A 13,766-nucleotide genomic window follows, 5' to 3' on the forward strand; every position below is an offset into this window, starting at 1 on the left:
GGGAGGAATTTAAGTTAAATATTAGAAAGAAATTTTTTACTCTGAGGGTGGTGAAACATTCGAAGAGGTTGCCCGGGGAGACTGTGGATACCCCAACCCTGGGATATCAAGGACACACTGGCTCATGCTTTGAGCAACGTGATCGAGTGGGAGGTGACCCTGCCCACAGCAGGAGAGTCTAGGACTGGATCACCCTTAACATTCTGTGATACCCACTGCATCCATTTCATGCTGGCATCTCTTGCTCAACCATGTTCTGCAGAAGCCATCAGCTCTTAGAGCAGGATGTGTGTCACAGCCGAATGGATGATTTAGTCCAACCCAGCTCCTCAATTCTCACTCCCAGGGAGCATCAGGAGAAAAAGAAAAGCCGAGTAGCTTTTCAGCCCAGGCCAAACGAGCGGCATGAGCTGTTTGGAGGGAGCTGGCCTGTGAAGCCCCTTCCTGCCCCGCGGAGGCGATCTCCGCGGCCGTGCGCAGCCACGCGGCTCTCCCGCTCCCGCTGATCCAGGGTTCCACACGCCGGCCTCCCCCTCCATCCCGCCGTAGGCTACCCCCGGCCCACCCCTACTTCCCACGTGGAGCAGCGCCTGCTATTCATTGGGAGGTGCGCCGCGGCGGGCGGGCCCGCGCAGGAGATCTAAAGCGGCAGCGGGGAGCGGGGGGTCGCGGCTGCGCTGCCTCGCCGCTTGCCCGAGCCCCCGGCTGGGTGAGTGTGGGATGGAGCGGGCGGGGGCCCCACGCGGCGCGTCCATTTCGCGGCGCGGTGTGGCGGGCGCGGCGCTCCCGGCCCGCTCCCGGCCCGCCGCCGGCCCCGCGGCGCGCCCCTGCCGGAGCGACCCTCTCCCCCCCCTCGCCTGACCCCCCCACCCCCTTCCACTTTTTTGCCTGTCTCCTCTGCGGTGCCAGCAGCGCCGCCGGGAACGTGCTGTGCTGGAGGTGAAGGCCCAGGTGCCGTGGAGAGACCCTGGGCCGTGGCCCTGGAGTCCTTTCCAGGGTGGCTCCCGAGGGGCTGCCATGCTGGGCTTTGCTTCCTTCGTCAAATTGCAAAAGAGACTGAGAATTTACCGAGAATGAGGGTATCGCCCCTAGGGCTCATAGCCAGGCCCGTATCCCAGGAGTTCTTGCAGCCTGCTCCTCCCGAACCTGCTCCTGTGAGCAGGACAGGGAATTATCTCCATTTGGACTGTCAGCGCTTTGCAGGCAGCTGCTCTGGCTAGCAGATGGATCTCATCGTTTTCTGCATATATATTGTGAATGTGGGTGGCAGATGGGGTGGAGCAAGGGGAACCCACTAAAAATCCTTAAGAGGAAATTTGTATGTAGCTAAGGCTGGAGAGGAAGATTGGGACTATATAGGAAATTGCTGGTTATTTCTGTTGTCATCTGCTGGAAACCTTAGTTTTGGAGCGAAGTGGTAGATGCTGTATAGAGTCGTGACAGAAAGGCAGTTGCAACTCTACAGAGGCTGAGATCTGGGCAGAAGAGCTGATGATGATGGTGCTGAAGGTTCATGAGTTAGCTGGCTCACTTGCCTGTGGTCATTTGCAAACGTTACTTTGTGCCTGAGCTACGACTGCCTGGTGAAATCCAACATCACCTGAACTAGTGGATAACCTACCCTGCCTCCCTTTGCCCACCTCTGTGGACTCTGCTAAGCCACGGGGACAAGTGTTGACGATGTGGTCACACATGGCAATGCAGGTGTCATGTGGGACCCTCTGCAGTGGCACAGCAATACCTCTTGAAGCCGGTCGTTCACTCACTGATGCTTGACTGTCTGCCGTCTTCAGGTTATAGGCAAATACAATGAAAACTTGCAAAGAACAGGCACAAATTTATCTTTCTGGTCAGGTGCTCTATGGACTTCTGTCGCCTTCAGTGGCCATCTGGACACGTTTTTTGGACAAGCTTTCCACATAATGCAAAAGACTGTGTAATGGCACAGGGTCCTTAGCTGCATGTGCTGAACGTGGCACAAAGCAGGAGCAAGCTTGTGCATTGCCACAAGCTTTGAAAGTTACTTTGCATTCAAGTACTTCAAGTATCTTGCATTTTGAGTGATCTGACAGGGTCAGACCTTGCCTGTGCTCCATGACATGCACACTTTGATGGTCATGTTGGCTTTGAAATAAAGCCTTTTCTTGGGCAGGGGAGCCAATTGGTGTTTAGTCCCCGACTTATGCCACTTTGGTGGTATTTGTAAAATTTTGAGTCTTGCTGCTTGTTAGGACTGTGCTTAACAGTGAGGAGGTGTGTTCAGAAGGCGCTTCTTGTTTTGAGTGAGCTGTAACAGAAACCTGAGGCCTCCTAGGCTTCTAATTGAGGCAGTTCAGTTGTGTGTGTGGTTGAGATGCAGTATGCTCTTGACTCCTCGTGGAGTATATTCTTGCAATATTTTTTCTAAACAGGAGACATTATTTCAGAGAAGAAAAAGCTAGTAACTCTTTAACCAGTTACTGGAGAAACCAGTTCTAAGGTTTTTATTGAAAGATTTGTTGCTCCCTCTTCTTTTTTTTTCTTCTCTTTTCCCTTTTTTTTTTCTTCCTCCTTTCTTCCTATGTAATGTTGCCATGTGGCAGGAAGTGTTCATTCTCAAGGTGGTGTGCCTGTGTTCTGTGTCTCTGCTTTCAGTTGTGTGACATGGCAAATGGTTGGATTTGGTCATCTTGGAGTCCTTTTCCAACCTTAACACTAGCATGATTCTGAGACGACAGGAGCAAGTTCCAATCTAGCCGGTGTTGAGCACAGTTGCTGGCCTGGTGTGTGCAAGAGGGAGTGGGGGAAAAAGGAGTAGTGGGAAAAGAAGAAAAAGTAGATTGGAAAGAAGAGAGGGAGAAGTATAGCTAGAGTGTAGGAGGGCAGGGGTCTTATTGCGATTACTGCCTCTGCTACCTTTAGTCCGCTCTTGATCTAGCAAGTTTCTCAACCTTGAGGACAGGTTAACTAGACTTCAGTAACCTTTCAGAAATGTCACTTCCAATTGTATCCCAGCTTTAAGTGAATAGAAAACAAAGTGGTATGTTTAATTTTCTTCTCTTGACCCGTATCTGTGATGCTGAAAGCATCGGTGTAGAGTGGGGCAGGAGAAAAAGAGAGTGAGTTACTTTGTCTGCAGATGTGCTGAGTAGATGCTGGTTTGATCCTGACGGGATTTATTGGCTCTGCCTTCCAGTGGTGACAAAGGCAGATAGGGATGTGACACAGCCCCTTTGCCGCTCCTGAAGGATGAGCTAGGAAATCCTGCTGACTTAACTCTGTATGAGGAGAAGCTGGTGCTACTGCCCATCAGCACCATGAGGCTGTGTGGTGTGGAGAGCTGCTTCAGTGCTTCAGGCAGATTTGCTTGGGGTCAGCTGCAGTCCGTGCTGACTCAGAGTTAGTGATGCTAGTCATAGTTTCATTTGGGAGTGCTGATGTAGGATGTTTATTTGGATGTGTATGCAGCAGGAGTAAATGCACTGTACGAGAAATTGTACTGTGATTTGATAAATGAACTGTTTCCTTAAGTTGAAGAATAGCTTGCTTTTGTCGGGTGACAAATTCTTAAAATAAACTAGTTGGAAAATGCATTGTTGAGTTTGTAGAACAAGATTGTTTTGTTGAAGTGACTCTTTTATAAAGCAGTTTCAGGTAACAAAGTAAATAATGTGTTGTATCTTTAGAAAATATTCCAGAGGGGATTAGTTGTCTGAGGTAACCAGAATGTAGTCTTCTATCATTAGGTTGCTGATTGAACTTTACTGGGGATTGCATACTGTCTGATTGCTGGTTGATGACCCATGTGATATAATCCCCAAGCAATGGGTCCTGCTACATGCCACTTTATTTGTTTTTCTCCCTCCAAAAAGTTCACAGAACAGGGTGACTTGTAACATATGTGATGTGAAGAGTCTTACTGTTTGTCTCAGATTGCAGGGGCAGGCTGGGTTTTGTGCTTATAGCTTCCAAAAGCCCTTGAGGAGGCCATTGAGAAAAATAAAGTGCTGGGCTGATCTGGATTGAAGTGTAGAAGTGCTGTACTGTTGTCTGTCTGTCCATGCTGACCCCAGGTGCATTAGGCACGACTGTTCTGACTGTGCAGTTGGCTGGGAGAAAGGAGCAAAGTGTGTTCTGGCACCACAAGCAAAATGAAGGCACAACAGCCAGAAGTCATCAGCTGGATGTTGGATTAGGGTGGAGGTGCTACATCTTAGAGGAGAAAAACAGTAGGTGTTTGTTGGAGTTTTGGAAGTGAGAACTTCTGTGAGATGGGAGCAGAAATTTGGCTTCCAGCAGCTTTGTAGTTCAGGAAAGGTACCAACACAAGCAATACAGTGTAACAGCTAAGTAACTGGAAAAGAGCTGAAGCAAAATGCTTATGCTTTGCTCTGGAAGTGGTAGGATCAGTGCTTGGACAGTCCTGAAATCACAAGGTTTTCTTCAGAAAACACTATTATTTTTGAGGAAAGCAAGAACAAGCAGGCGTGGTTGCTCTTGTGAGAAAAGTGCATGTCTGAGTTGTTAAAACCCCTAAGACTATTCAAAGACTTTCACCATCCTTTTATTAAGTGTCCACAGAAAGACCAGTCAGAATTCATCAAGGTGTTTCTGCTTCAGCTGGGTCTAGGTGCAGTCCTGTCTTCTGTCTCGTGCATCTGTCTGGTGGAGTTTTTTAGATGTTTGCTAGAGTAGTGCAGTAACTAGGGAAAGCAGGTACCTCTGGAGGGCCATCTTTCATCCAAAGGGAAAAAGTTCATGCCTGGACGTGCCTATCTTAGCCTTACAGAGGGAGGTGAGATGATACCCTACATCTGCTTTGGAGTGGGCTGAAGCTAGTCAAGAGGAATCCTACCCCTCATAACCTGGTTGGCATGTGAAGAAACATGGATGATCCCCCAAAAAAACTTATACAAGTGATGAAGCCTCACTGTTGTGCTTTGGCTGCTCCAGATAAACCGCCACAGATGTTACAGCATTTTTGAACCTGTTTTTTCCTTCAAAGGAAGTACCTGGAGAGCAGAGCAGCATGGTGTAGGCCCCCATCAAAAACACAACAGCAGTGCTTTACTTTTCATGGTCCTGTTCAGACCCTTGGGGGAAAATGGTAATTATCATTTGTTTCACTTAATTTGCTTTAAAACTACCTATTTTTTTCTGCAAGTCCCGGCATAGGGGAGCTAAGCAGAATATTTACAGCCATTTGTTTGTTTCCTTCTTGCTGTCACTTAAAGCACCTTGCAGCAGCAGAACTTCTTATACTTCAAAGTTACTTGTTCTAGGTAAGTGACATGGGGAGAGATGGCACTGTACATGTTTGGAGAGGTGTTGCATTATACATTTCACCACACTTCTCCAAGACTGTCATATCTAGGTCTCTATCTACTCCCTCAGTCTCATAAACATAATTAGGAATTATTTCCTTTGATGCCAGAATGATGATGTGGAAAAATATAACATTGTTTTAACAAGTTGAGCAGACTGGATTATATTAGTAATTTTTCTTCCAATAAAAAGTGTATACTTACTCCAAACACTGCATTTTGCTGATAGGGATGCAATTCTTTTTAAGGATAGCAGTATAACTTCCCTTGGCAGGACTGTATGCTGGGTGGCTTCACTTACCTCTGTTACTGGGTTGCGGGAGCATTTTTTGGGGCAGACCAGGCTTCTGCATGAAAGGCAGGGAGGTGCAGGTGGCAATTCTAATACATTCAGAAAACTGAGCCTACAGATTGGATAAGTACTGCACTGGTGGGGTTGAATAAAAAGTAGATGACAGATCTGGTTTTTTTGCTCACAGGATTTAATTACTTCTCTAAGTTGACTTGTGCTTCCAAGGGAGCCTGAACAAGCTTTCTTCACGGAGAGATGTGGGTTGCAAGACCTGGTTTTCTGCCACACAGATGGCAGAATAAACTGTAAGGGTGTCTACAAGGTAATGCTTGTCCTTGTGGAAATCAGGGAGCTGAATCTGCATGGTATTTTGCAGTGGCCTCATGTCTCGGTTCAGGCCAAGTCTGCCAAGTTTTTGCATTTCTTACCTCCTGGTATCCCTGTGTTGTCCCTGCTATCATTGCTCCAACTATCACATCCAGCAGCTTTCTGCCCAAACCCCTCTTGGGGCTGGCCAGCGTGCAGGATCCTTCTGTGTGACATTGGCAGCAATGAGATGTGAAATATATGGGTTGTGGTCTGGCTCACAGTTTGGTTGGTCAGTGTCATCTTTGCTTTTTGAGGGAAAAAACCCCTTAAAATCCCACAAACTTTAGCAAGTCTTGCTTTAATCAAAAAAAGGAGCAAGAAGTCTTTTGTCGTGCTTTTGATAGAAGTTCTGAGATAAATATGAAATATGCTGTGTTTGTATGCCTCTTTTCCCCAGTCCTTCCCTATATCAGCAGCCTTGCAGCCATGATTGTTTGGGTTAGGTGGAGGCAAAACTCTACTTAAACAATAGCTTTGCTGTTCTGAAGAGAAAGCTGGATGGTGAATGTGTGCCTAAGAAAAGAGTATTTACCCAAAGCAAAAAATCCTCCACACCTACCTCACTGTGAAATTTAATTCCACATCAGTGTTCTAGCACTTTTCTGATGAGATTTGTTTAAGTAGAATATATCAAAACTAGGTTGTCATACCAGTGTGTGAAAACAGGAATGGTTGGTTACCCCACTGACATATTAATCAAACATGATGCTTGTATGATTTGCCATGCTCTGTACTTAATTTAGACTTAAATGCCTAAAGCAGATGCAGTTTTCCAAGGCATTTTGTTGTAAATCAATCAGTTTAGAAGCTGTGAAGTCTTTGCAGTGATGGCTTGTGGGATAGTATGCAAAACACCTTAGAGACTGATTTTTTTTCCACATACTTTATCTCCTCTACTCCACCTCCTTGCACCATCCTCAGCTTCTGTTTTTCTGTGTGTATGTGTGTCTAGGCTACACTGATGTAGGCATATCCTGTAGACCTAGCAGCCAGGTTTTGTGACTGACTTGCACAACCATGTCCCATTCCAAAAGGATGGTCCCTGGTGAGGCATGTGGCATGGGCTGGCAGGGAAGGGGAGACATTTACTGGCCCAACAGGATGTAACATTGCCATATCCCAGTTACACTGGGAGTGTGGCCACACCTTTGGTGCTCAGCATGCCCCTCTGCTTTCAATTGGGCTACCCAGGCTGCCTCATTTAGGGCTTCCTCGTATGGGAGCTTCTCCTGCTGTTCCAGGGCAGCTGAGGCATTGGTGGCCCATCCAAGTTGTGCACTGTTGTCTCCTTCAGCTCTGAGTCACCCTGGTCAGTGGGGTAGGTCTGGTCAATGAGCAGTACTAGTTGGATCAGATGGTAGGATTCAGTCATTGCTTTCATTCCAGTGTGCATCAGGGCACTGCCTGTTAGGGGAAGGCCTTTCTGAAGAACTTGACAGTAGGAATTACTTGGAAGAGGTACCTGGGGAGCTGCAGACATGCAAGAGCCTCTCTGCTGCAGGAGAGAATGTGTCTGCTGCACGCACCCACAAGCACGGGGTGTGAAGTGCTTGTCTGTGCCTGCAGTGATGAGCACGTGATGCTTGGAAGGAGCTGATCCCTCCCTAGCCCTTGAATTATGGCTGGAATGTGGGAATACTGAATCTCAAAGCAAACATTTTAACTCCTTTCACAGTCAGCGTCTCTTTTGTATAGTGTAAATCATAGTTGCCAAAAGCTTTAGTATTAGGTCTGTAGTCTTGCAAGTGCTCTCAGAAGGCTGTAATACATTTTTTAATTCAGCTGGTGTGTTCAATGAGAAATTAACTTCAGTTTCTTCAAAAAAGGGAAGTTTTTCTTAATTGTTCCACTGTGTTGAGTCACCCTCCAACAGCCACACCAGGGTGCAGAGTTGGCAGGTCTCACTTGGAATTCTGCATGGGCAAGCCCTTGAATGGCCTGCAAACCAGTGGAAAAATTCCTAAATTAACAAAAATGTATTCTAATTACTTTGCTAATGACTTTGTCTTGATTGCAGAAGCCTAAGGGAGTGATGTAGCATATTTTGAATTTTCACAGAATCCTAGAATGGTTTGGATTGGAAGGAACCTTTGAAGTTCCACGCAGTACAATCCACCTGCCATGAGGTTATTCAAAGCCCCATCCATCCTGATTCTAAATGCTTAATTGGCAATACACAGTTACCCAGGGATAGCAAAACTTTCTCAGAAGCCTTCAATCACCTTGGCATAAGGCAAGGAGCCCCGTGACTTGACCACATACAATTTCTGTTCCCCTTCCTCCCTGAATGAGTGTGTCCAGCTCAGGCTGAGTACTCCCTTATGTGAGCCATTCCTCTGAAGTTTGTTACAGTGTGTTTTCTCTGAAAAAGCTATTCAAACTCTTCCATCTCGTTCACAGAAACAACACTCCCGCTTTCCCAGCAAGGGAAAGGGATCTTTTGCTTCAGTTCAGTACCCTTTATGGTAATGGAAGAAGTTTTTAATTGGGACAGCATTTTTTAGATTGGGACAGTTTTTTAATTGGTTCAGCAATGCTGGGAGCATGCCTGTTTGAGAAGTATCTGATCTGCAGACATGCTGATCCACAGGGGTGGCCACAGGTCCATGGCCCAGCCTGTCACTCCGTCAGGATGCTCATGGGTTCCTTGGCAAGGGTGACCAGGGTCTGCAGCTGCCTCATGGTCCTGCCTCCAGCTGGAGCTGCCACTGCTCTCCATGACCTGTTCCCCGCTGCTCAGGGATGTAGCAAAGTCCAATTGTTTATACCCACTTTGATCTGCCCCTTGTCTGCACCTGAAAGTCCCAACTTGGCTCTGCCCTTCGTTCCTGGTAAAAATAATGGTGTTTGGGGAAGTCTTCTCTTTCCTTTCTTCTGTCAGTCTGATTGGATGTGTCCCATGTCTGTACAGGATACTTTTTGTTCTGCATGAAGGTTGGGGCTCTTAATGTTTTGTTTGTTTCCCCAGTATTGTTTTAATAACAAACCAACTTCTGTTGCTGTCTAACTTACTTCCTTATCCCCTAAGGAACATTTCCCACCTTCTTCCAAGCACCATGCTCCAAGGACCCCAGCTGGTTTATGCTGAATGACATGGCCTGGGCTTTTGGCTAAGCAAAGTTCTGTCTTCATTTTATCTGGGTTTAACGTGACAGAAGCTCACTTATTTAATATTGTTTCCCAGAGCATTATTTTTTTTCTGTTCAATACCAAGGCTGAGTCCCTGGCAGATTATGGATGATGGGTTGTTTCAAGTGAATCACTGCCAGTCTGTCTCAGGCTTTCATTTGGGAAGTTTAATTATCAGTGGAGATCCCCTTTGGTTTTATGACAAATTGAAGGACAAATCAAGCAATTTTCTTGCACGGTGTAATTTGAAGTCATGCTGAGGAACTGTTTGAGGAGACTGTACTAGAGCTGATGGGAGACTTTTCAATTAGATGCTTTTTCTTCAGAAAATAGTGATTCATGTAATTAGAGAGGTGTGATGCCCTTCAATGGCTAGGCAGGAAGACATTTCCTTAACTTTTTTATTTCTGAGGAGCTGTGGATGGCAAATGTGCTGCTGTCCTCCTCAAAACACCCGGGTGCTGTTTTGAGCTGACAGGATGTTACCAGCTGAAATTTGAGGTGTGGGCTAAAAGGGCTGAGGGCACTTCTGGCATCTTTCACTGGATGGTGCTTCTCAGATGGGCATCTATCCTGGAAAGTGTCACCTCCCTCTCTTCTGCCCTGGCTGCTGTTTGTGGTGGCCTGCCATTGGCTCTGCTGTAGTCACAGTGTTGAGTTTGTTTCAGTGGTGGTGGTGTTCAGCATGATTCCCCAGGTGGTTATTCTGGTACAGCTATGGATGATAGGCAGTAGGCTGGGGACAGGAAGATCTGGTTTAATGATTTAGCCCTGCCAAAACAAACATGTTGTCTGGTTGCTCCTGTTTTCCCTGTTTTGAGGCAGGGTGCACTATACCCAGTTAGAGTTTAAAAGGTATTTCTCTAACCTGTTTTTGCATCACTTGGGTGGTGGAGATCTGATATTGTACCCTGTGCCTGCCTTCCATTGTGCCTACAGTTGGAAAGTGATTGGATCATCAAATTCCCCACTACAAATTAAGCATGATATGGTGTGTGTTTCTGCAGTAGGGGAATTAGTGTTTATCCAAACTTTTCCCTGTTGAATGGCTTACTGTGTGACATGTTTGATGATCATCACAGCTGGAGCTTTGTGCAGAAGAAAGGGCATCACAACTTCTATTTTGGAGATTTTGAAGCTTGAATTTGGAGTGTTCAAAGTACTCTTCTAATGACTTCCACAGCAGGAACCTCCCTCCTTTTGTCAAAAATAACTGCTCATTTCAAAATGGATTTTGTGTATCATCACAAATAACCCAGATTGACTTTTGTGCAGGTATTGAGACAAAACCAAAGTTTGCCTGCTTTGAAATTTTGGGGAAGTTGAGAATTCCTATCTGAACTTGTGTAAAAGGATGATCTTTGCCATCTTGGAAGTTGTCCTGGGATGAGAGGATTTTCTGACCTTGCTACAGCCAATAGCCATGACAGTTTGGAAAGCAGTTGAGTGAGCTGCAGCACCCTGGCGTTCGCCCATGGCAGTAACTGAGCACTGTCCTCATGTCCGAGTGGGACTCGGTGGTCACCTTTCAGTAATTGGTTGTTGGTCAGTGGTGGTATAGGGATTATAAAGAGCACCTCACTGCACCTTTTCCAGTGGAAGAAATCCTCCAGGTCTATGAGACATCTGAAGAGGAGTGGGCAATGCTGTTTGAAAATGTTCCTAATACTCAGGAGATTGAAGAACAGAAAGCTGCAGCATGCCCAGCTGTCTGTGACAACGGGCTGGTCCCCCAGCACCACCTCGCTCGTGGTGTTAAAGGATCTGCTCAACAAAGGGGGGTAATATGATCCCCTTCAGACAGGCAGTGTGCCTTTAAGCACGTGAAAAAGATTGGGTTTTGTGTACACTGCACACCCACTCCTGTGCGTGCCTCTCTATCTTTGTTTTATATGTTGTTTGTATTTGACTGCCTGGCTCCTTTCCTCCGAGTAACAAATGCCTTGCTAGTGGCTGATCTTTATTTTTAATGACAAAATTGGCAAAGAATTTAACATTATTGTCCATATATGTATATAAGTATATACACTCAAATGTAATCTAGATTAATGTATATTGAGATATATGCATACATTTGCACACATGTTTAAAAAAATAATGATAATCAATAGGGGGACAAATTTACCAGCTCATAGACAATACCTTCCTTTTCTAGTTAAAATACTTGAACAAGACAACATCTCCTCACACACAATGAAACAAATGCAAAGAATTGCAGCTACTTTGGTGGTTTTGGCTTGGACTCCCAGCCATTGCTGCTGCTATAATGAGATAACTTCCAGCTTTGCATCATGCTTGGTCATGCCTTTGCTTTCACTGGCCTTTTTGCTGGTGGCTGCATCTGCAAATGACTACAGTTGAGTCTCTGAGTTGGTCCTCAGCATGAATGATGCTTCAGAAAACATTCAGGAGATATAGTTTGGTCCCTTACTTTATGATATTTTGCTTTTAGGAGTCTGCAGTCAAATCTGACACCCCAGAAATACCTGTAATGCTAACAGCAGTAGTAGGAGTTGAGGTTTTCCACCTCTTTTCCTCTGTAGGACTTCTGTGTGAATGATGCTGCCTTGGGAATGGAAGCAGCAAAACCAGCCTTTGGAAAGGGCTCCCAAAGGTGTTTGTTACCTGTGTGTTGATCAACTGGTTGGCACCATCACTACATGCTTGTTTGGAGACCATGTTTGAACTAAAAATACAAAGTGAAAACCATTCTACATTGTCAAATATACCAGCACCAGGGCAAGCTCTTTGTTCTGTAGACTTGTAGCAGTGATTATACAGCTGTATGAGGGATATTTCTCCTCAGCATTCTTTTGGTCTTCAACAAATGTCAGATTGTCCACAGGACATGACTTTCCTGTAAGAGAAGGGTACTGATGGCAGTAGACATTTCCATGTGTTTTAAAATGGATATAAGCATGTGTGGGACAATGTTGAATGAGGATTTCAGCTCACTTGTCCTCCAAGGAGATGTCTAAGGACTTTGTTGGACATACAGCAAGGTTAGGCTTAGGTTTTCTTCTTTCCTTGGTAGAAAACTCCTTGTTCTGCTTAATCAGCTTTAGTTTTATGCTCTTCTGCAAATTGGAGAGGAAAATTCTCAAGAGCAGCAGTGCCTTGAAGTAGGTAAGGGATGGCGTTTCAGAAGTTGAAACAACTTCTAATTGTTGAGGAAGTGATAGTATTGCTTATGTAAAATGGTGCCCTGTCAGCTTATTTTTACACATGGTGTTTAATGTTTAGCTGGACAGATGTTTATTATGGTTTAGTTTTTGCTGTCAACCACATGGCAGATTGCTTATTTTCTTATGGGTTTGAGGAATGGGGAAGGAAATCTATCAACCTGATATAATAGGTATGCTAACTGTTAGATAAAAGTAGGAAGAATATTTTATTTGAAAATACAATAGAGTCAGGACACAAAAAGTTGGACAGGGAACAAAAGTAATAAACATAAAATGCACTGTAAATAAAACACCAGTAGCAGTTGGACTATTGAAGTTGGTGGGAGCTTTGCCGTTGACTTTGGTGGGACAGGATTCACCCAAGGATGTGGCCCCTGGTCTGGGGTCCACCCTGCTAGGCTAACTGGGTGTGTCCTTGCTTCCCACCAGTCCCAAAGACCTCAGCTCCAGCCAGAACATGGACATACCCAAAGTCTTGGGGTGAAACCATTTCCTACCCAGGGTCTGAGTGGCTGGGACTTCCAGCTCAGTGTTTCTCATCAGAGAAAGAGCTCAGGCAGGGGTGAGAGCTAGGCATGTGCAGAACAAAACTCATCTATATTCATTCAGATTCAAGTTTCCTCAGCTTGAAGGTGGTTAGGTACCATCTGGAAACATTTCTGGAATAATTTATATTGTTTTATGTTATTAGGACTGCATTATGCCACAGGAATACTGACTATGCATTCAAAAAAAAGGCTCATTTTTCAAGTGAGGCTGGGAGTGGAACCAGCCCAGAACAAAGGGTCACTTCAAAGTCAAGGATGACTGTTTCAGAAGGCGAAATCACAGCTGGATCCAACTTCTAAGGACGGGAAAAATCATAATCTCTGCCAAAATCACCCTTTGATACACTTGCAAAGATAACAAATGATACACAGAAGGTTTTGGGCAGAGGTGTAATGACTCTGTACTGCATCCTGCAAAACCTAAAGATCATTCTTCTGAAAAAAAATCCCACCTGTCTTCACTGAAGGTCTCTTTGTTAACTGACAGTGAATATAATTAAAAGTAAAAGGTTGATTTGGTACCTGCGTTTCAAAAGCAAAGAAAACATGTAAGAGATGCTAGGATGGTGATCAGTGGCCTGTGAGATGAATGACAGTGGTGTGTGTGAGGCCCACAGAAGATGGCTGCATTGCAGGCTCCCTGTTTGTTACCTGCAGGCTATAGGAAGTATTTTATTGACAACAGAGATGCTCAGACGTTGACATGTTTTTTGTGAAAGAGGCAGTTGATATCTTAATCTGGAGTTCACCTGGAAGAGCACTGTCTGTTGGCATTAAGCCAGTTGCAGGATGTTGATCTTAATTTCCAGGTCTGTCATAATTAAATAGCCCCTCTTCTAAGCAAATTATTCATAAAAAGCAGTTGTGCTTTATTCCTGATGGCCACAGTACAGCTGTGCACACCTGTAGATAGGCCCAAGGGAGCTTCCAAATGAAATTG

At 45.3% G+C, this 13,766-nt stretch overlaps 1 protein-coding gene across 1 annotated transcript in view; it reads left to right on the plus strand.

The window, feature by feature from the left end:
- Positions 1-395: 395 nt before the first annotated feature.
- Positions 396-13,766, plus strand: part of SLC7A1 (solute carrier family 7 member 1) — a 42,187-nt gene continuing 28,816 nt past the window's right edge. Inside the window, exon 1 of the mRNA XM_030955623.1 lies at positions 396-709. The gene's annotated coding sequence lies outside the window, so the exon portion shown is untranslated. The remainder of the gene's footprint in view (positions 710-13,766) is intronic.

The sequence above is a fragment of the Camarhynchus parvulus genome, chromosome 1, assembly GCF_901933205.1.
Source record: "Camarhynchus parvulus chromosome 1, STF_HiC, whole genome shotgun sequence".
NCBI classification, from domain to species: Eukaryota; Metazoa; Chordata; class Aves; order Passeriformes; family Thraupidae; genus Camarhynchus; species Camarhynchus parvulus.